The sequence below is a fragment of the Capsicum annuum genome, chromosome 9 (assembly GCF_002878395.1).
Source record: "Capsicum annuum cultivar UCD-10X-F1 chromosome 9, UCD10Xv1.1, whole genome shotgun sequence".
NCBI lineage: Eukaryota > Viridiplantae > Streptophyta > Magnoliopsida > Solanales > Solanaceae > Capsicum > Capsicum annuum.
The window spans coordinates 24,303,573-24,327,502 of NC_061119.1; the positions used below are offsets into that span (position 1 = coordinate 24,303,573).

At 35.3% G+C, this 23,930-nt stretch overlaps 1 long non-coding RNA gene across 2 annotated transcripts; it reads left to right on the forward strand.

Annotated features, from left to right (window-relative positions):
* The first annotated feature begins 3,418 nt into the window (after window positions 1-3,418).
* LOC107842186 lies at window positions 3,419-4,108 on the forward strand. Of its 2 annotated transcripts, XR_001665661.2 has the most exons (4): window positions 3,419-3,651; window positions 3,749-3,792; window positions 3,864-3,934; window positions 4,020-4,108. It is a non-coding gene; the product is annotated as an uncharacterized LOC107842186 (long non-coding RNA). The 2 variants fall into 2 exon arrangements; XR_001665660.2 differs by having other exon boundaries at window positions 3,419-3,792.
* The last annotated feature ends 19,822 nt before the right edge of the window (window positions 4,109-23,930 follow it).

The window sequence follows — 23,930 nt, forward strand, 5'->3', positions numbered from 1 at the left end:
AAGAAGACTAGAGAGTAAAATATCTAAATGAATACTAATAAAAAGTTTATATGCTTAATTAATTACTTAATAACTTTCTGATGTAAGAATATGTTCTTTTGCAAGGGGAATATTCATTTTATTTCAACTCCTTATATGGAAGGACAAAAGAATATAAAGAAAAAAGTAAAGTTATTGCATTCTTGTGGAAAATCATTGTCATTGAGTCAAGGATTGATCGGAACAACTTCTCTATATCCCACAAAATTAGGAAAAAGATATTGGTACATCCCACACTTTCTAAATTATTATTGTTATTTTATAAGTTGTATTTTGATTATCAAATTCCAAAGAAATTACTAAAATAATGTCAATCAGAAATAATTAATTATGTAGACCCTCATCAAAATTTCTGAGGCTCTAATGTATACCCTTTCAATGAGGGAATACTTAAACGTTGTGAGCCTCTCACCATACCTCGGGGTTGAAACTTAATTAGCTAGACATGACTTTTATTTTACAACTAAATATGCAATAAACATATTATTTAATAATTACTAGAGTATGCTTCAAAAACTTGAGAAAAACTCTACAAACTTCTAATAAGTCATATTGGAAATTGTTGAGTAATATCTCAATTTTGGCTAGAGGATTAACAGTAGATGATAAATATCAAGTGTTTAAAAGCAATTTTAGCCGTTAGAAATCGATTTTATAAATAAAAAACTACACGTTTGGACAAAAGTGTTAAAATTGATACTCAGTTAATGTGTTTGACAAAAAAATGTTCATAAGCACCTTTTATGTTAAAGTGACTATAATGTCTTTCTTGGGCTTTATTTATGAAATTATACTGACTATATTGATAGGGACGAACTTAATTATCACTACAAGAAAATGGTTAAATTGTGACGGAATATTTGAGACAGAACACTTCTGTCACCACTTGTGACAGAATTTTGATGAATTATTTTTGTATAAATATAATTTATTTATTTTTTAAATTTTCACATAAAAATTTAAAGAGTAGCAGAATTGTGACAAATTTTTGAAAAATTTAAATATAATTTTTGTGACAGACATATTTTTGTCACAAATTAAAGCTGATGAGAAAAAATAATAACTTTCTGTCACAAATCTGTTGCTAAATTTGTGACAGATTGAGCATTTCATCACAATAAACTTTTTTTTAAAAAATAACTATTGTAATAAAAATTTGTGACAAACTTATTCCGTCACAGTAAAATAAAAATAAAAAATTATTTTTGATGAATGAATTTATTTTCGTCAAAAGCAGGATTGATGAGTTTCCCTCTCAAATTTTTTCTATCTTTTCATTTTCCCACAATATTTTTTACACCTTTTCATTTCCCTCAAAACATAGGCAAAGTGAAAAACCCTCATTTCCCTCAATTGTGCACTCAGTCGCATTTAGCATTCAACAGTAGATTCATATCAAGCACTCATCTCAATTTCTATGCTTATTCTTAACTTGTTGAGGTAATTTATCTCAAATTCTATCCTTTACATCTCAAAAAATAGAATAGATGGTTGTTCTTAATTTCAATTTTGACATACGTACGAAATAGATCGTTTCTTTAGCCATTTGAACTATAGGTTTGAATTTTTTGAATAGAAAACAATTCTCAACGTCTTTAGCTATTGTCATTTATTAACTCGTGCTGATTATTTTTGTTATTGTGGTTTTATGTGTTTAAGAAGCTTAAAATTGTGTTTGCTTAATAGGTGTTTGTTTGAATGTTTAACCTAATTTCTTAATTTGTTGGGTTGTCTGTGGTATTGTTGATAAAGAAGCTAAGAATTGTAATTGCCTACAAGATACTTGTTTACTGCACTCTCTTTATCTAACCTTTAGCTCACATTGGCTTTTGTGTTGCGGCTTTTAATCGTGGGGTTAGTCAGGATTTTCTTTTGGTTTGCATTGTGTTGTGATTATTACTCGCTCTGTTTCAATTTGTTTGTCTGTTTTCGAGTTAATACGAAGTTTAAGAGAGTAAAGGAACTTGAATCTCGTGGTCTTAGACTAAATATGTGTAAAATATAACCAAATGATCTTTAGTTTTGTGCTATTAAATTTGTCATGTATAAAATTGAATTAAAGAGTTGTCAGTAAAGGAAAGATGTGTTTTTGTAAATGTACTAAAAAGGAAAGTAGGACAAACAAATTGAAACTTAGAGGTACGAATTTTATGCTTATAGAACCCTTAGTTCAGCTTAAAAAATAGGTACTTTACAGGTACTAAAGTAAAGTGAGTTGGAATAGATTGAATTTGGATATAGAGGGTTCAGTTAACAGTTCCCGACTAGTTTTTTGTTTAGTCATTGATTGATAAGTTGAGTTGATTTCTAGTGTTATTGATTTAGTTCTTCATTTTTTTGCTATTGCTGATTATATATATATTTATTTCATTTTTGTTCCTGATAATTTTGCTAATAATGAAAACTATGTGGGGAGACTTTGTGAAGATGGCATTAGATAGTTGATATGGAAGGGGAAGCGCAGACTATGAGCTGCTGTGTGATGAAATCTGTATGTTGAATGTCAAATGATGCATCTTGTTCCTTTTGTTTGTTTATGTATTTCTCCTGGTGTTTGAAAGTAATTAGAAGTAGTTTAATGAGCTGACACATTCTTATTTCTAGTGCCTTAAACTACTCTATTTTGGGGTTTGGGGGTGGAATAGGGTTACAAATGACTAACTTTATACTATTGTGGCTTGTAATGTCTGCCGACGTTTATGTCAAATAAAGGTGACCTCTGGTTAAGAATGAAAATCATATTCATCCCATCACAATCTTTGGTGGTGCGTCAAGGCGAGTTATGAGAAAACATTGAAGGCAAATATTAACTCTATGTGATCTTAAACCGTATAAGTTGAATTTGAAAGGACTTTAAATCCATCTCTTCTTCTCATACTGAGCAAAATCGTTTCGTAGGAATGAAGCTTTTCAATATGAAAGTTAGTTGCTTCCAACATTACCGAGTATCATATTGCTCGGACTTTCCAAAAAGGCTGCTACAACCATGTTGGATCCTTCAAAATTCACTACTTTTGGAGGGATCCAGCATGCACCCATCGATATTTTCTTTAGAGTGCGAGCAACATATATGATAGTATTTGATATAAAGAACTTTTAACTGTGAAATTTCCTTATAGCAGGTTAAAGGACTATCCAAAGAGGAACTGGAAACTCGTGGTGAATTAGTACTTATGCCATCAGAGAGAATTCAAGCAATACCCGATAGAAGTACAACAGATGTAGCGAAGAAACCAGGAGGTCGTGGGACTTCATCGTTCAACAAAAATATAAAGTTCGACTAAGGTAATATACATAATCAATGCCTAAATCCATCTCTATTTTGCTTTCGCTACGATTGATTTTAATGTCACAAATGCATATCAGAAGGACAGTTCGACGATGGTTACTACGAGCAAACTGATGAGGTCATTCAATTTAGATCAGAATACGAAATGAGGAAAATGAAATAGGCTTGTAACTTTCCAATTCTAGTTCATTGATTCCCTTTTCACTGCTAGTTTTACATGGAACCATCACATAACCGAATGTTAAATTCGACAGGATGAAGGACTAGATGTTATTTCAGAAGTTTTGGACACATTGAAAAATTTAGCTCGTGACATGAATGAGGTTTCCCTTATGATCCCAGACTTGTGTACTAAAATCGTTCTGTTCTCATGAAATGAAACTATTTCTTGATCATCGTTTTATTTCATTCTATTTCAAGAATTGGATATGCAAGTTTCGTTGATTGATGAAATCGATACAAAGGTCAGAATTACTCTTTCATAAACCGTAACAAACAATGTTGATACATCAACTTACTTTGTTTGTACTTACAGATTGATAAGGCAAGTAAGCAACTAGTGATATAAAAAACAATAATGTCAAACTCAAGGAAAACATTAACAAGGTATCGCAGAGCAGATTACTTCTTCTTTGTTTTGACTCATTTTTCTAATGACGACTATCAGCATTGTTAGTTCTTTTGCCTTCAGGTATGGTCCAGCAGCAGCTTCTGTATCGATATAATACTTATCTGTATTCTTCTGGGAATTGCGGCCTATCTTTACAAGTAAGTTCAATCTTTGTAGGTTACATTACATTGTTTTTTCTTATTTAGCTGTGTGATATCTTCCTTGATGGTAATTATGTTTAGAAGCTAAGTTACTCGGACCCTCAAAAATTGTGGCCGCACCCGTGTTAGATCCTTAAAAAATACACTATTTTTGGAGGATCCGACACACACTCGTAGCATTTTTAAAGAGTCTGAGCAACTTATCTTAGAAGTTAAGATAAGAAGTCTTTTGTAGTTTTGATCCTTCAGTTTGGTATATGCTATTGGTGCAGTAATGCTTAGTAAAATGTCATGTTTTCTTGGTCAGGTTCCTTTGTGAACCAATATCAGTGGATGCATATTCATCCTAGATAGTTATTTTTCACATATAGTAGTAGATAGTAGAGAGTAAATGGTAGATCAGTGAACTAATTTTTCACGTGCAGTGTACAGATTAAATTGTACAATGTACATTTTCACCTTAATTAAAGACATCAATTAAGATCCATACCTCGTCCCTTGTCTGTGTCAATCTCTTAAAATTTGTCTATTTACAACTCTTGTGACAATTTGCAACGTACAATTTTATAATAACAACTGGCTAATTCTTCTAATACATGTGTGCTTAAATCTAATAATTAACTTATTATGGAATAGAGAGAGTAATTATTTGTCAAAAGTAGACTTTAAGTAACCTAGACATGTGTACCTGTGAACGTGCTTCTCTCTTAGCCTTTTCTGTTTTATCTTCTTCTGTTGGTTCCTTTAGTTGTGGGAAATTTTTATAGAAGTTGTTTGTTGAAGTGGTATCTACATTACTCTAATTGCATGTCATTTTCAGTATATTGTTAAGTTGCTTGCTTTTGTTTACTGCGTTGTGTGTTCTGTCGCGGTAATTGCAATCTAAGGTATTTTTTCAACTTTGTTGTATGTTCTATTGTGGGAAAATCTTGTAAACTTGCTCACTTTTGTTTACTGCATTGCTCTAGTACCACGACTGAATGAGGAAACTAAGTAGTTAAATATTTAGTGGCTGATTATTTGTAATTTTTAGGATAAAATGGAGGCCGTCATAGTTACTAATCTTTTGGGCTCATCAGATGATTCATCAAAGATCAAGAACTCGATATAAATCGCATGTAATTTGATGTTGCGGGTGGAGCAAAAAAAGGGTGTGTTTATGGATTGGGCTCTCAAGCTTCAACTTTGTATAAAGATCAAAATTCTGTCAATTCAGCAAATTTAGTGTCCGATCATGTTGCCCAAAGAGCGTATCAAAATACTTGAGAAAGAGGTGTCGTAAATGAGAGAAAATCAAGAGAGAGTTCTTCAAGAACGTGTAGAAGCGGTGGTGCAACAATGAGTGGAGCAAGAGGTTTTCTGTTTGAGGCAACAAAGTGATGATCGATTCAAATCTATGGAGGAGCAATGGTCTCACATGATGAGCGATATGGCATTATCTTCTCGCTCATTTAGTAATCCTATTCTCCCTAGTAGGGACTCATCTAATGCTTAAGTATTTAATATTTTGAGACTTTAGTTACTTGAAGTGTCGACTTGAACATTGTCACACCTTTTTGGATAGTTATATGCTTTAAATTTTAAACATTGGTAGACTTATGCTTATTGAAGTCGTGATTTTGCATGTTTTAATTAACTTCAGACGTTTTTTATTATAAATCTTGTATTATGTTATATATATATATATATATATATATATATATATATATAGTGTGAGAGAGAGCATAGTATTTTATAATTATTATTTATTAAAATTAAAAATTCAAATAAAATTTATGACAGATTTAATTTGTCACAATCTATCCTAAATTTGTTACTAATATAGGTAAGAGAGTCATATTGTGACTAAATTAGTCTGTCACAAATTATTTTTAACGAAATATATTGTCACAATTGTGGTGTCTAGGTTTGAAAATTTGTTACGGAAATTTTTTTGTCACTATTTTATAATGGAATATTTTGTCAAAAATCTGTTATAAATTTGTGATGAAATTTAAGTCAAAATTAAGGATTTATATTGTGACGGACAATCTGTCTTAGTTTCATCACAATAATTTTGTGACGAAAATTAAATCCGTCACAATGATTTTATGACCAAAGGTTCTGAGATGCACATTTTTCCATCACAAATCCATCACAATCAATGATTTCTGACAGATTTGTGACTAAAATCTCTGTCACAATTTTCCCATTTTCTTGTAGTGTATGTGCAATTTTGTGTTGCTCAAAATGCGTTAAATTCGACGCAAATTAGGTATAGTTATATAAGAAATGTATAAAAATTAATAGATGATTTAAACAAGAAGATAGTTGAGTGTTTTGATTTTCGGGGGCTCTTTGCTAAAAGGCCACATCTAGAACTATTGTTGACATTTATACACTAGTTTTCAATTTTTTTTTTTGAGAAAATGGACACCTAATGAGTCCACAAAAATAAATGGCAACCCTAGCACTCAAGTTAAAAAATATACACTTTAGCCCCTCTACCATTTCAGCTCCTATTTTTTTAAAATTACACTTTAGTCCATGTCCAAAAATAAAAATATTGAATAATTAATTTTCTTTTAAAAAATGAAGCTTCTCAATGAATCCACTACCAAGCACCCGATTTTTCCGCCATTACCTCGATTTTTCAGTCATTTTCATTAATTTTTTTAGCATTCATCAAAAAATGACATTACCTCTATTGTTTGAAGCCATTTTCTCATATTTTAGCCCCAAATTTTCATCCATTTTCATACAAAAAGCTTAAAAATCAGTCTCACATTTTGAAATCAATTCTTAGCTCAATAGAAACATTCCAACTCTCTTTAGGTTGTTTCTAAGTTGTAATCCATTGGATTATTTCGATGATCGTCAGAATAGAAGAGATTATGTTCTATATGGAAAGCAGCTAAGAAGAAAATGACTACAATCTTTGAGTCTAGGCTCATAAACCACTGTTTAGGTCTATTAAATACTATCATGGAGTTATATCATGTATATTATAGAATACGTGGTTGCTGGTGGTATATTTTCTGGTGAATGAAAGGAGACTCCTAAATGTTGAGTTTCAAAAACCGCGTCTAGGAGACAGTGTTCATTTTTCTTCGTCACAGCGGTTCATACGCCGATTTAGTTAAAAACATAATGGAGAGTGGTGAATTAAGTTGTGATCAAAGTGATGTGGTAATTAGTTACTTGATGAACAAGAGGGGTAAAATCTATCCAATGTTCATAAGAAATGATAGACACATGGAATTATATATGCTTTACATTGATTCTAATAATTTCAGGCCTATATTACGGGCTAAAGTTGTTGGAAGGTCCTGGGAAGAAGCTTCCACATCAGCCCTATCCCCGCCCCCGACAGTGGATGATACATCAATGGAATACAATTGCATGGGTGGTGATGAATGGGATAATAGTGAAGATTATGAAGAAGAGGAGTATGGAGGAGGTGAGGACAAGCTGTTCGGACGATAAGGAAGCCAATCTTTCTCGAACAACACCAATCTTTATGTAGGACAAACATTCAAAGATAAGAAAATGTTGATTATTTTCTTGAAGAAGGAATCGGTGGAAATGTCTTTCAATTACAAAACGGTGAAGAGTTGTAATACATACTTAAGGGTGAGATGTGTAGATCCTATTTTCTAGTAGATGGTGCGAGCATGTGCGATCGGAGAATTGGGTTGGTTTTATATCCACAAGTATGTGGGAGAGCATGATTGTGGCGTTGATCATGTCACAGGAAAGCACAAGAATGTCACCATGGAGTTCATTGACTTACTTATTTTGAACTTTTCATCGACAACAAAGATCCAAGCCCAAAAGAGATCGAGGGGATCGTATTTAGGGAGTTACATTGAAGGCCGAGCTATTGGAAGTGTTGGATGGTAGACGTCATTTCAAAGAACATAGTTTAAAATACACCCAAGCACTTATATGCTGTGTTGCCCGCCTTTTCATGTGTTTTTAACTACATTAATCCCGGATCTATAAATTTTCTCATGGTCGATAAGGATTCGGGCAAGTTTATTTACTATTTTGTGGCGTTTGGGGTTCGATCCGTGGATATGCACACATGAAAAAGGTCGTTGCTGTTGATGGCACGTATTTGTCCAACAAGTACGAGGGCGTGTTACTATCTACTGTCGCTCAAGATACACAGAATCATATCTATCCCTTAGTGTATTGTGTGATGGATAAGTAGAATGATGCATCGTGGGAATTCTTATTCGAGAAGCTTAAGGCTTTTGTCTTCGATAAATCAGAGTTATGCGTATCTCTGAAAGACATGTAAGTATAGCTAATAGCCTTGCAAGGCATTATCCACTTGCGCATTATGGTGTTTGTATGAGGCATCTCGGTGAAAATCTCTAAACTAATTACCATTGTGCAGATTCTCTCTATTTGTACTACCAAATGGCCAAGGTGTACACGTTGAAAGAATTTAATAATTACTTCAATACCCTTAAAGAAAGAAACCCCAATGCAGCAGCTTGCCTCGAGCATGACGTTGGATTTGAAAAGTGGAACCGACCCACTTTCCAGGTAATAGATTCAATTTCATGACCACAAATATTGCCAAGTCGCTCAACTCAATATTGTTCGATGAAAGAGAGTATCCAGTGGCGGTCATCTTCAATTCAATTGCACATAGGTTTGGAGAAATATTCAGGAAGAGGTATGTAGAGGTGAACAATTCAAGGACACCATTCATTCTTGTAGCCAAGAATATCTTGAGGAAAAACATGACCGAGGGCGACAAATTCTATATGAACAACATAAATAGAAGCACCGACAAATTCGCCGTGCTTGGTTGTGGTCCTTCTGCCAAAGTTAATCTATCTAGACGTCATGTTCTTACAGGAAGTTTGACTTGGTGAAATTTCCATGCGCTCATGCAATGGAAACATTGCGTTTGAAGGATGGGGACGAATACGACACTAGCATTTACAACTACTCTTTGCCCATATATTCGAAATATTCATACCTCCTTGCATACTTGAAACCTAATTGTGTAGTACCTCTAAAGTCGGAGTGGAGTTTGGCACGAGAGTATCTACAAATGTAAGTTCTTCCATCCGATTTCGATCCTAAAGTAAAAAGGAAGAGGGTGAGACACGTTAAGGGTGTGTTGGATCCTTCAAGGACCAAGAAAAGGAACAAGTGCTCTATGTGCAAAAGGCTGGAACATAAGAGAACAACATGCAACCTTAACGTAGGATTATAGGATTGACATTATATTTTATGTTTTTGGTTTTCTCAAATGCACTGGACAATATGTAATATGTATTCTATTTTCAAAGCCAAATAACTACAGTCAAAATCGAATTTTGTTGCTGCGTATTATCAATTCCAGTTCATGTATGATATACTACGTACTAAATAGATTATACGCTGAAATAATCCACTAGCCTCATAATATATAATAAATCAGTGTTTGATCTACATAGTAAATATTTAATCCGTAGTTTATAATAAACCTTTCATGTTGTCTATTAAACAAACCCTTTTCTTCATACACTATTGAGTTTAGAATAATTATGACGCATAGGAAAAGGTGCCATTTTGAAAACACCCATCCCAAGTTATGAAATCGACTATACACATTACACATCGACTGGACTGAAAGTATATAATAGATCGATGAATAGTCTATAGAGTATAGGTTAAACTACATAGTATATAATCGATCTTTCAAGTAGTCTATTATAAAAAATCTTTCTTTGTATACTGAATGTTTCAATATAATTATTAAACTTTGAGAAACGCGATGATTTGAAATGACTCAACTACTATAACTGTTGCGACTTTTCATTTACTATTCCCACAAGCCTTTTCCCCTTGCTCTAGTCTATTTAGAGAGGCCATTGTTGATTTTAAACCCAATTTCAAAAGAAAAGACTAAGAAAAGAAAAAAAATGACAAGGAGAAAGTATCTACTTCGTCCAATGCACAGGATGAGGACAACCATCAACATCAAATTACTTCGAAATAGGAGCGACCTAAAATTTTTTTCAGGGTCTTGTCGCTGATCAGCGGTGGCTGGACAGGGAATTTCGACGAATGTACCATTTTCTTTGGGCCATAGCCGAGAGGCTCCACCTGGACCCCCATGACCTCATCACCCTCCCTTCTTCCCCTTAGTCTATTTTAGTTTAGAAAGGTGTAGTTCATTATTGAAGCTTTCATGGTGGGATTATGTAAATGAAAGCTTTCTTTTTGTTTTTTGGTTGGGATTTTGTCCCAAAATTTATAAATGTACATTCAATGAAATTTTATCTATCTATGAACAAGTTTGTGTTTACATTATCATCTATTTATGTATAATAATTTTATGTCTTTCAGTCTTTGCTGATGATTATTCAGTAGTGCAAGTTTAAAGATTTGCAAACAGTGTTTCATTAAGCGTAAGAAAGGAAATATTAAGGTTATAATCGAATAGGGTAAGTATGAATTATATATTGCTGACTTTGTTGATGATCAAGTGTATTGCCATATTATCGATTTAGATTAAGGTCGATTATCGATGTATCATATAGTCTATGCTAAACTTACTGAATATATGGACAGCTTAACATGATGACAAAAAGGAGAAATTAAATAAAATAAAATTAAAGTATATCAATTAATACCATTAAAACATTGTAAAGCAATTAGATATATCAATTGTGACTCTCAATCACTTTTGAACGTGATCAAGTGTTATCTAAGGCACACCGTAGTGGTAGATCATGAGATGGGACTATAAAAAGGGAGAAATAAAATAAATTAAAATAAAATAAAATAAAATAAATATGAATCATCCAAGCACTAAAGAACAACTACATATCATGACATGATATTTGACTTGTGTAATGACCACAAGGAAGAGTGATAGTTGTCACTTGTGGGTGTTCAATGGACAAGTAGTGTCTGAGAACAAGAAGTCCTTCATAATACAAACACTTGTTCTGAGTAATTGGTTGTTACTACCATTGCCCTCCCCTATACTCATTTTATCAAGTATCCAATTATTTTGTACTCTCATATTATGATATTTAGTCACTTTACATTGCATAAATGATGTTTATTTATTTTATTTTATTTCTCCTTTTTTTAACCTCACTTTCTTTGGAAATAGACCTATAATGATATCTTGCATATATTATAGATAGTTATTTTTATCTATACCAGACTATATTATTAGTCATGTATCGACCAATTAAGTCTATCTTCAAAGGAGGTGAGATTAAAAAAGGAGAAAAAAATAAAATAAACATCATTTATGCAAAGTAAAGTGACTAAATATCATAATATGAGAGTACAAAATAATTGGACACTCGATCAAATGAGTATAGGGGAGGGTGATGGTAGTAACAACCAATTACTCAGAACAAGCGTCTGTATTGAGGACTTCTTGTTCTCAGACACTACTTGTCCATTGAACACCCACAAGTGACAACCATCACTCTTCCTTGTGGTCATTACACAAGTCTAATCTCATGTCATGATATGTAGTTGTTCTTTAGTGCTTGGATGATTCATATTTATTTTATTTTATTTTAATTTATTTTATTTCTCCCTTTTTAGTTCCATCTCATGATCTACGGCTACAACGTGACTTAGATAAACTTGTTCACGCTCAAAGTTATTGTGAGTCACAATTGATGTATTTAGATTGCTTTACAATATTTTAATGATGTTAATTGACATACTTTAATCTTATTTAATTTAATTTCTCCCTTTTATCATTATTTTAAGCTGTTCATATATTCAATAAGTTTAGCAATAGACTATTTGATAGGTCGATAATCGTCCTTAGTCGAAATTGAGAATATGTCAATACACTTAATCATCAACAAAGCTAGAACTATATAATTCATACTTCACTATTCGATTATTGAAGACATAAACATTCTTTAGAGACCCTTTGAAGTAAATAATAAACCATTTGAATTTTTTCCTATGGTACTGTAACACCCTAAATCTGGTACTCGAAATGCTACACGGTGCTCATGACCCCGAAGGATCATAAGCTAACCCATGACTGGTATCTGTACCTGTATACTGCATAAAATACTTTATAATACGGAAACATGAACTGAAAGGCCATAAGGTTCAATACTGAACGTGATCTAAATGATATAACATTTGTGTGGGGTAATAGAATACCCAAAACAAACTGAAAATACTAAAGTCTGAAATATGATAGTTTAGAAAGCCTCTAACTGACTGAACTATCTAAGTAAGGAGTTAACCAACTAATAAAACTGATTAATGAGATAATAGGGAAATAATGATATCCTCAAAAGATGAGGACTCACTTCTAACTCTGTCTGCGGAAATCTAGAATCTACTGTTGCTCTGGAGCTCATGTCTCTGAATCTATCGTATAAGACACCATAGCGCAAATGCATCAGTACTTTGAATGTACTGGTATGCATATGAGGTAGGCTGAATGCATGGGTTTCATATGCATGAACAATAATAATAACTGACTAACTATCATGAGCGTAAGAATACATAAATTAGACATAACAACTAACACTAATACTGTGATAACATGATTACTGAATTTGAATATAACTGATAACATGAGTGACTATATCTGACAGTCCTGAATTTGATCGAACTATCTGAGTTCTGTACTGTGTCTGAGTTGACTGTATCTGACAGTCCTAAATTTTGAAGAACTATTTGAGTTCTTTTACTGAGACCGATACTGAGACTGTGGGAGGTAGTCATCTAATCGACATGTCCTTGATATGACATTATGGCTGCGTTGGGTCTAATCTGTAACCCCAATTGGAAGAGTGTCAATACCGTGCCACTGGTAAGGACAAGCTGTGGGTGACCCTCATCTAATAGTATGCCCTATACGAGAACGGTGGGGCCCTTATCTGACAGTTCTTATCCACCTCATCAACCCTCATCGGACAGTGTTGATGACTTAACCTATGCTGGCTACATAGTTCTGAAATCCTAGGATGACTTCTAAGGATCACACCCTTATCTGATAGTGTCCCCTATACGAGAACGGTGGGGTTCTTATCTGACAGTGCTTATCCACCTTCTCAACCCTCATCGGACAATGTTGATGTCTCAACCTATGCTGGCTACATAGTTCTGGAATGCAAATATGACTTTTAAGGATCACACCCTTATCTAATAGTGTATGTCCCCATCCTTGGGTTCACTCGGTGCTAATTTCTACTCCCATCTGAATAGACACTGAACATGATTTAACTAAACTAGACATAAACTGAATTACTGAATTCCATTGACTGACGGAATAGTATTGATATCTGACAACTGACTGAGTTCATGAAACCATGGAGATTTCCTGAGTCAGAAACTGTCTGAAGTCTAAGTATTCGTAGCTTGACTAAGAGTTTGAAAACATAACATGACTCTAGGCACACAGCTAATGTTTCAGGTATAAGTACCCCCAGGACTCGATGGAAGGAAAACTGACCAAGTATAACTTACTTGAACATATAACTAATATCATAATCTATAATACATTTATAGAAGCTTTCCATCAAAACATGTGGTAGGCATAACTTGTACATACATGGGGATTTCATGATATCATACTAGTTGAGCATTGTTCCTTCATCTAGGCATTTAATCAAACACATGGTAGGCATAGCACATGTAGACAATATTATACAACAATTAATCATCATGATTCATCTCTAATTTCACCATCTAGGGTTTATTCATAGGTTCACATGAGTATACATCTATACAAATCAATTCCACATAAAATTAATCACCCAATATGGATTTGGATTCAATTGATCATTCTCAACATAAACAAAACAAACCCAACATGAAATTCATAAAGAAATCCATAAACTTAAACTTAGAAAAGAGATTCTTGGGCTTCATGGATGAAAGGAGTCCATGAATGAACACAACGCATACCTTGGTCCGTGATTTCGTAAATATTGACGGTGAAACCTTCTTGAAATTGGATATTCTACGAAAACCCTAGCTTGATCTTGAGAGAAACTTGAGAGAAACTAGTATATTTTGGGTGAAAATTGGCTGAATCACCTGTTAAAGGGCTTAAATAGGGGTGGGAAGTTGACCCTTTTAACTCTGGACGCGTCATTTAATTTCAGTGAAAATTTCCCAAATTGGACCCTTGGCACGACGTGGATCTATCGCACCGTGTCACTGAATTTTGACAATTGGAAAATTGACAGATGGCGCAATGTAGGGACATCACGTTACCACTTCCTTTGTGACCTGGAACTTTGACGTGATGCGGGGGAGATCGCGCTGAGACACTGGAAAAAGACAATTCTGAATTTGGGCCCTGGTGGGATGCGCCATAATCACGGAACTCTACTGGAATTTTCCAAATGCCATTTCTTCTTGTGGAGCGGTGCGCCACTGACTAATATGGTGCTGTTTTACGACGGAAACTTGAACTAGTTGTAACTTCTAACCCGATTGTTAGATTTGGGCGAATCTTATATCGGTTGAAAGCTTATTGAATTTCCCACATGACAAAAAGTGAAAATCTTGAAAATTCATCATGGAATAGTCATTATTCAATTTAGAAGCTAATACTAGGCATTCTTGGGATGAAATTAACTAGGAAAAAGTATGGGGTATTACAATATCTCCCCCTTGAGAACATTCGTCCTTGAATGAGACTGACCGAGTGGGGAGAAAAGACAATTGACATACATACCAAACATGAATAACTGGAACATGATCTCATGGCTGACTTGACTAATAACTGAGCATATCATACTGGACATGCATATTTGATACATATGTAATTGATCCATGAATGTATGACTAGTGTTCTGATGAACTATGTTTCTCACAATGAGAATGCATGTCTGATGCATAATTATATAACTGAGATGATACATGAATGCATGACTAAATATGCAATGGTAATTGATACCAAGTTTATTATGGGAACATGAGCATGAAACTGAATACCAAGTTTGTGATGAACACTGAACATGGAACTGAGTAAGCTTAAGGAGAACTGTTACCTTGATCTTGATACGAGTTGGCGAAGAAGAGGTGAGGATACTTGGTATACATATCTGCTTCTTCTTCCCAAGTATCTCCCTTAACGGAGTGATTTTGCCAAAGAAATTTAACTAAAGGGACTTATTTGTTCCTCAATTTACGAGTCTGATAGTCTAAGATTTTGACTGGAATCTTTTCATAAGAGAGAGTATTCTGAACTCCAATGCTTTAAATAGGGACTACAACTGATGGGTCACCTATGCACTTCTTGAGCAAAGAGACATGAAAGATTGGATGAACTTAGGCTAGATCTGAAGGCAATTCAAGCTTATAGGCTACCTTGCCAAAACGACTGAGAATCTTGAAGGGACCGCCATATCAGGGAATGCACTTTCTCTTCTTGCTGAATCTCTTCACTCCCTTCATGGGAGAGATCTTTATATAGACATGATCACCAATTTCAAACTCGAGATCTTTTCTATGAACATCTACATAAGACTTCTATCAGATCTGAGCTGCCTGGAGTCTTTCTCTAATTAACTGGGCTTTTTCTAAGGCATCGAATACCAAGTCAGGCCCTATGACTTAGGTCTCACTGACTTCGAACCAACTGTTTGGAGATATATATCTCCTACCGTAGAGAGCTTCGAATGGATCTATCTAAATACTGGAATGATAGCTATTATTGTGTGAAAACTCAATCAAAGACAAGTGGTCATACCAACTCTTTTTGAAATCAATTGCATACGCCCTTAGCATATCTTCTAAAGTCTGAATGGTCCTTTTTGCTTGACCATCTGTATGAGGATGAAAGGCTGTACTAAGATGAACTTGGGTACCAAGACCCTTTTGAAATGCTTTCCAGAAATGAGAGGTGAGCTAGGTACCTCTTTCTAAGATAATAGATAATGGAACACCGTGCAATCTGACCAACTCTCTAATGTAGAGTTTGGCATAATCCTCGACTGAATAAGAGGTATGAACTGTAAGAAAATGAGCTGATTTGGTCATTCTATCTATAATAACCCGGACTGAAATATGTTGATAATGAGTTCGAGAAAAACTCATCACGAAGTCCATGTTCACTTCTTCCCACTTCAAAGTAGGAATACGGAACTCCTACATAGACCCACTAGGCTTCTGATGTTCTATCTTAACCTGCTGATATGTAGAGTACTTAGCCACAAACTCTACAACGTATCTCTTTATCCCACTTCACCAATAGATTTCCCTTAAGTTGCGGTACATATTTGTGGCCCCTGGATGAATAAAGTTGCGTGCACCATACGCTTCTGCAAGAATTCACTACCTTATGTCATCTACACCTGGAACATAGAGACGACCCTGACAACATAAAATACCATCTCCCCCTTGGGAGAAAACCTCTACTTTTTGATCCTAGACTGAGTCTTTCAACTTGACAAGCCTGGGGATCTCTATCTTCCTTTTTTTTTCACCTCAGAAACTAGAGATCATTCTGAACTACTCTGAACCCATATATCACCCTCATCTGTATCGACTAAGCGAACGCCTAGTCTGGTAAACTGATGGACTTCCTAAGCTAATTTCTTCTTACTGTCCTCAACATGAGAAACACTACCCATGAATAGTCTACTAAGAGCATCGGCCACTACGTTGGCCTTGTCCGGATGATAGAGGACACTCATATCATAATCTTTCAAGAGCTCAACCACCTTATCTGATGAAGATTGAGATCTTTCTAAGAAAAGACATACTGAAGACTTTTATGATCAGTGAACACATCTATATGAACAACGTATAGATAATGCCGCCAAATCTTTAAGGCAAAGACTACGGCTGCTAACTCAAGATCATAAGTAGGATAATTCCTCTCATGTGGCTTAAGTTGTCTGGAGGCGTAGCCTATGACCTTACCATGCTACATGAGGACACAACCCAAACCTACTCTGGATGTATCACAATAAACTATGAAACCATCTGGACCATCTGGAAGAGCTAATACTGAAGCTGAGGTGAGTCGAGTCTTCAATTTCTGAAAACTCTTCTCGCAAGGATCTGGCCCCTGAAACTTGACTTTTTCTGAGTCAATTTGGACATAGGGGATGTAATACAAGAAAATTCCTCAACAAACCATCTGTAATAGCCGACAAAACCCAAGAAACTCCTAATATCTGATGGAGATACAGGTCTGGGACAATTTCTTACTGCTTCGATCTTTTGAGGATCAACTTTAAGGCCATCACCAAAAATTATATAACCAAGGAATGCTACTGACTTTAGCCAAAATTCACACTTACTGAATTTGGCGAATAGTTGATGATCTCTGAGAGTCTGAAGTACTATTTTGAGATGGTCTGCATGATCACGCTCACCACAGGAATATACCAGAATATCATCTTTGAAGTCTATGGCGAATATGTCTAAGTACTGCTTGAACACACTATTTATCAAGTCCATGAAAGCGGCTAGGGTATTGGTTAGATCAAATGACATGAATAGAAATTCAAAGTGACCATACCTAGTTTGAAAAGCTATTTTCAAAATGTCATATTTTCTAACTCTGAGCTGATGATAGCTGGATCTGAGATCTATCTTAGAAAAATAACTGGCACCCTGAAGTTGGTCAAACAAGTCATCAATTCTAGGAAGAGATACTTGTTCTTGATCGTGACCTTATTAAGATAACGATAATCAATGCACATTCTGAGAGAACTGTCTTTCTTGCGCACGAATAAGACAGGTACACCCCCCGGGGAAATGCTGGGTCTGATGAATACCTTATCTAAGAGATCTTTCAATTATTCTTTTAGTTCTCTGAGTTCTGCTGGTGCCATTCTGTATGGAGAAATGGATATTGGTTGAGCATCTAGAAGAAGATCAATTCTGAAGTCTATTTCCCTTTTGGGGGAATTCCTGGAAGATCTTCGGGAAAGACATCTGAATATCTCCAACAACTGGAACTGATTCAAGGATGGGGGTTTCGAAACTAGTGTCCTTAGCTCGAACAAGATGATAGACACATCTTTTAGATATCATTTTCCGTGCCCAAAGGTAAGAAACAAGCTGACCTCTGAACGCTAAAGTACTACCCTTTCACTCAAGGACGGGTTTATTTGGAAACTAAAACTAGGTTATTCTATTTCTGCAGTCGACTGTGGCATAGCAGGAATAAAGCCAATCCATGCTGAGAATTGTATCAAAATCATTCATCTCTAATTCGACTAAGTCTACTGAAGTGACTTCTTGAACTATCATAATCGGGAAGTGCCTGTATACCCACCGGGCTATGATGGTTTTACCCACTGGGGTAGAGACTGAAAAGGGCTCTGCTAGAATTTTGGGACTGACTTTGAAATCGCCTGCTATATAGGGAGTAACAAATGACAAAGAAGCTCTTGGATCTAGCAAAGCGTAAATATACACATGAAAGATCTGTAACGTACCAGCAACTACATCAAGAGAATTTTCCTGATCCTGTTGGGACTGAAGAGCATAGAGACGATTTGGGCATTGCCCACTTGTAGCACTGGTGGTGGCACCCTGCCGATTCGGTCGATCGGACTGAGCTGAGGATCGGAGATGACTCTGATAACCTGACTGAGGGCTATATCTGGCTTTGTGGTTTAGCTTGACACAACCAAAATAGACATTTCTACCAGCTCTGCAAGCACCCTTGTGGTTCTTACCATAAGTCTGACAAAGGGGATTAGTTCGGGCATTGCTAACACTGCCCTGAGACCTAGAGCTTGGCACTCTATCTCTGTTACCCTCTAACTTAGGAACTAGAGCACTAGCTGAAGAAGGAGCTGGAACTGATGACTTAGGATAAAACTAGGAATGGTTTCCTCCTTTTGATTTAGGTTGAGCAAAGTTGAAACTACCTATCTTCGCTCTCTTATTCTTCTTCTCCCCCTACTTAATTTTTTGCTCCTCTATCCATTGAGCATGAGTCATAATCCTGGCTAAAGTCATGTCACTATTCAGCATGGCGGATATGTACTCATTAGCCACGCTATCATTCACCCCTAAAACGAACTTACTCATCTTGGCTCTGCTGTCTGCAACCACATAAGGGGCATATCTGGCTAATTGAGTAAACTTAAGAGAATACTCTTTCATTGTCATATTTCCCTGCCTGAGGTTGATGAATTCTAACACCTTAGCTTCTCTAAGCTCTAGGGGAAAGAATCTATCAAAGAAAACAGAATCAAACTCCCCCAATCAGCAGGCCCTATATCATCTGGCCTTTCTGACTTCCGCTGTTTAAACTAGGTATGAGCAACATCCTGCAACTGATATGCAGATAGCTCCGCACTCTCACTAGAAGTAACCCTCATTATGTCTGTAACCTTCTGCACTTGATCTAGGAATTCCTGAAGGTCCTCGTCTGACTTAGACTCGAGAAAGAATGGAGGATTTATTCGGGTGAAATCTCAAATCCTGGATGTAGCTGAATTAGCCACTGGATTGGTCAGAATGGCAACTGGTTATTCATTATGAGCAGCAACTGAGTTACTAAAAGTAGTGAATACAGTTTGGAACTCTGCATGAGAAACATGTTCGCCCAAAGGTTCTTCGGGTGAGGGGCTAGCTGATTTTCATTTCTTCTTTTTGGAGGCATGTTATGTAGAAGAAAGGGAGAAACGGATTAGACTGAGATATTGACTTGAGATTATGCTCACTGGCACGACATAAATACTGAAAGAGGGGAAACTGTTCCTAAAATATGTTATAGCCTCCTGTAAATAAATGTGGCGCACAACACACCCATGTACAAGACTCTACTAGATGCGGCTTTTAGACTTCCTAGGACTCTATTGAACCTTAGGCTCCTGTACCAAATTTGTAACGCCCTAAATATGGTATCTAAAATGCTACACGGTGCTCATGACCTCAAAGAACCACAAGCTAATCCATGACTAATATCTGTACCTGTATACTGTATAAAATACTTTATAATATAGAAACATGAACTGAAAGGCCATAAGGTTCAATACTGAATGTGATATAAATGATATAACATTTGTGTGGGGTAATAGAATACCCAAAACAAAGTAAAAATACTGAAGTATGAAACATGATAGTCTAGAAATCCTTGACTGACTGAACTGTCCGAGTAAGGAGTTGATGGGACATGTCCCCAACTAACTCCAACTAATAAAACTGATTAATGAGATAATAGGGAAATAATTATGTCCTTGAAAAATAAGGACTCACTTTTAACTTTGTCTGCAGATATCTGGAATCTATTATTGCTCTGGAGCTTGTGTCTCTGAACCTATGGTATAAGACACCATAGTGCAAATGCGTCAGTACTTTGAATATACTGGTATGCATATGAGTAGGATGAATGCATGGGATTCATATGCATGAAAAATAATAACAAATGACTAACTATCATGAGCATGAGAATACATACATGAGATAAAACAACTGACACTAATACTGTGATAACATGATTACTGAATCTAAATATAACTGATAACATGAGTGACTGTATCTGACAGTCCTAAATTCGATAGAACTATCTGAGTTTTATACTGTGTCTGAGTTGACTGTATCTGACACTCCTGAATTCGGAAGAACTATCTAAGTTCTTTTACTAAGACCGATATTGAGACTGTGGGAGGTAATCATCTAACCGACATGCCCCTGATACGCTATTATGGATGAGTTGGGGTCTAATCTGTAACCTTAATTGGAAGGGTGTCAATACCGCACCACTGGTAAGGACAAGCTGTGGGAGACCCTCATCTGATAGTGTTCCCTATACGAGAATGGTGGGGCTCTTATCTGACAGTACTTATCCACCTCATCAACCCTCATCGAACAGTGTTGATATCTCAACCTATGCTGGCTACATAGTTCTGGAACGCAAGTATTACTTTTAAGGATCACACCTTTATCTAATAGTGTGTATCCCCATCCTTGGGTTCACTCGGTGCTAATTTCTACTCCCATCTGAATAGACACTGAACATAATTTAACTGAATTAGACATGGGTTGAATTACTGAATTTCGTTGACCGATGAAATACTACTGATATCTGACAACTGACTGAGTTCATGAGATCATGGAGATTTCCTGAGTCATAAAACTGTCTGAAGTCTAAGGATTCGTAGCTTGACTGAGAATATCGTGAAAACATGACATGACTCTAGGCACACAACTAATGTTTTGGGTACAAGTACCCTCAGGACTCGATGGAAGGAAAACTGACCAAGCATAACTTACTTGAACATATAGCTAACATCATAATCCATAATACATTTATAGAAGCATTCCATCAAAACATGTGAGGTATAATTTGTACATACATGGGGATTTCATGATATCATACTAGTTGGGCATTGTTCCTTCATCTAGGCATTTAATTAAACACATGGTAGGCATAGCACATGTAGACAACATTATACAATAATTAATCATCATGATTCATCTCTAATTTCATCATCTAGAGTTTATTCATAGGTTCACATGAATATACATCTATACAAATTAATTCCACATAAAATTGATCACCCAACATGGATTTGAATTCAATTGGTCATTTTCAACATAAACAAAACAAACCCAACATGAAATTCATAAAGAAATCCATAAGCTTAAACTTAGAAAAAAGATTCTTGGGCTTCATGAATGAAAGGAGTTCATGAATGAACACTACACATACCTTGGTCCGTGATTTCGTGAAGATTGACGGTGAAACCTTCTTGAAATTGGATCTTCTATGAAAATCCTAGCTTGTTATTGAGAGAGACTTGAAAGAAACTAGTATATTTTGGGTGAAAAGTGGCTGAATCACGTGTTAAAGGGCTTAAATAGAGGTAGGAAGTTGACCCTTTTAATCCTGGACGCGTCATTTCATTTCAGTGAAAATTTCCAGAATTGGACCCTTGACGCGACGCGGTGCTATCGCGCCGTGTCACTGGATTTTGACAATTGAGAAATTGAAGGATGGCGCAATGCGGGGCCATCGCGTTGCCACTTTCTTTGTGACCTAAAACTTTAGCGCAACGCGGGGGAGATCGCACTGAGACATTGGAAAAGGACAATTCTGAATTTGGGCCCTGGCGCGACTCGCCATAATCACGGACCCCTACTGAAATTTGTCAAATGCCATTTCCTCTTGTGGAGCGGTGTGCCACTGACTAATATGGTGTTTTTTATGATGGGAACTTGAAATAGTCATAACTTCTGAGCTAGTTATCGAATTTGGGCAAATCTTATATCGACGGAAAGCTTATTGAATTTTACACATGACAAAAAATGAAAATCTTAAAAATTACTCATGGAATAGTCATCATTTAATTTAGAAGCGAATACTAGGCATTGTTTGGAATGAAATTAGTTAGAAAAAAGTACGGGGTATTACAGGTACAATTCAAATGGTTACAATTTTCCAACTGTCAGATTTTGGTAGCCGTACTATTTAAATAGAAGGGACCTTTTTGAACTCCTCCATGTTTATTTATTCATCACTTTTGAGTTTTTCTTCAACAGTAACAATGTCACAGTCACCTCAAACGTTCAAAAGTACTCATATTTGTCATTGTGATAATCCCGCTATTTTAAAGACATCACAAACCGACAAGAATTCAGGTAAAAAATTCTACAACTGTATGGTTGAATTATTTTATTTTAAATAAAAATTTACTTATGTTCATCACATAATACAATTTTCTAACTTATCGTCTTATTTTAATATAATGGTGGATGCTCTTATTTCAAGTGGATTTTTTCTGATTTTGAGGAATCAAAATTTTAAGGCGTTGTAAAGTTTGAAATGTTGGGAAGATTTAGAGATTCCGAAGAAAATAAGGATCTTTTTATGATATTATATAGAGAATCGAATAACAAGATTGATCACTTAAAAGGATTGTTGAAAGACGTTGAAATTGAAGGGATCAACTTAAGCATTGGTTGGCTATGACTGAAGAAAAAGAAAAGAACCTGAAAATTATGGTGTATGATTTACTATTAGTTTTGGCTTCTGGAAAGGAGTAATGGCGGTTTAGTAGGATTGAATGTATTCTGTCTCTTTTATTAATCGACTATTTTTCACTTATATTATATATGCTTTACCTTTTTCATTTGTCGACTACACAACAATGTACTATATATGCTTTACCTTTTAGTCAGAGTCTATAATCAACGATGAAATTCATCACATTCATGTAAAATCAATGATATGTTGATTATATAAATTATAAAATATTTATCATAAACTATAAAAATAGTTTCAAAAATAAAATTGTTCAGCTCTACACATCTAGAGCTGAAAAATAAAAAAGTTAGGATTGTCTTGTCTAACACAAATAAACATCACCCACAAATAAAAGTTAAGTATTGTGTAAACATTCCTCAACATTTTCGTCTTCCACTTGCATTTTGTTGATTTCATGAGTTACTTCCTTAAGAAAATCATCTATGTTCGAAAATGCAGACTCATTTCTTCCTCTGCAATACCTTCTTTTTCTAGTGCATCATTTTTTTCTTATTCATTATGTTCTTCTTCCTCTTCTTTCTCTACTTATCCTGCTACAATCTTTCCGTCTCCTTCTTCCTCTTTTGCTTTCTCTCTATCTCCTTCATTATTTTCTTCTTCACAATCACTTTTTTTATTTTTATCTTCTTCATCACACCTGCCTCTGTCATGATTATCATTCTTCACACCAACTGATTCATCATCTTTGTTTTTTTTTTTCACAAATAGCTTCTTTATTTTTTTTATTTTTTCTGTTCATCATCTTCATCAGAATTTTCCTTCTCTACAACAGCTGCATTATCAGGGATCTCACCTCATTAGCATTAATCGAGGCCTGTTCTAAAGCTACTGCCTCAAGAAGCTCTTCTTTAATGCCGCTGTCATCAC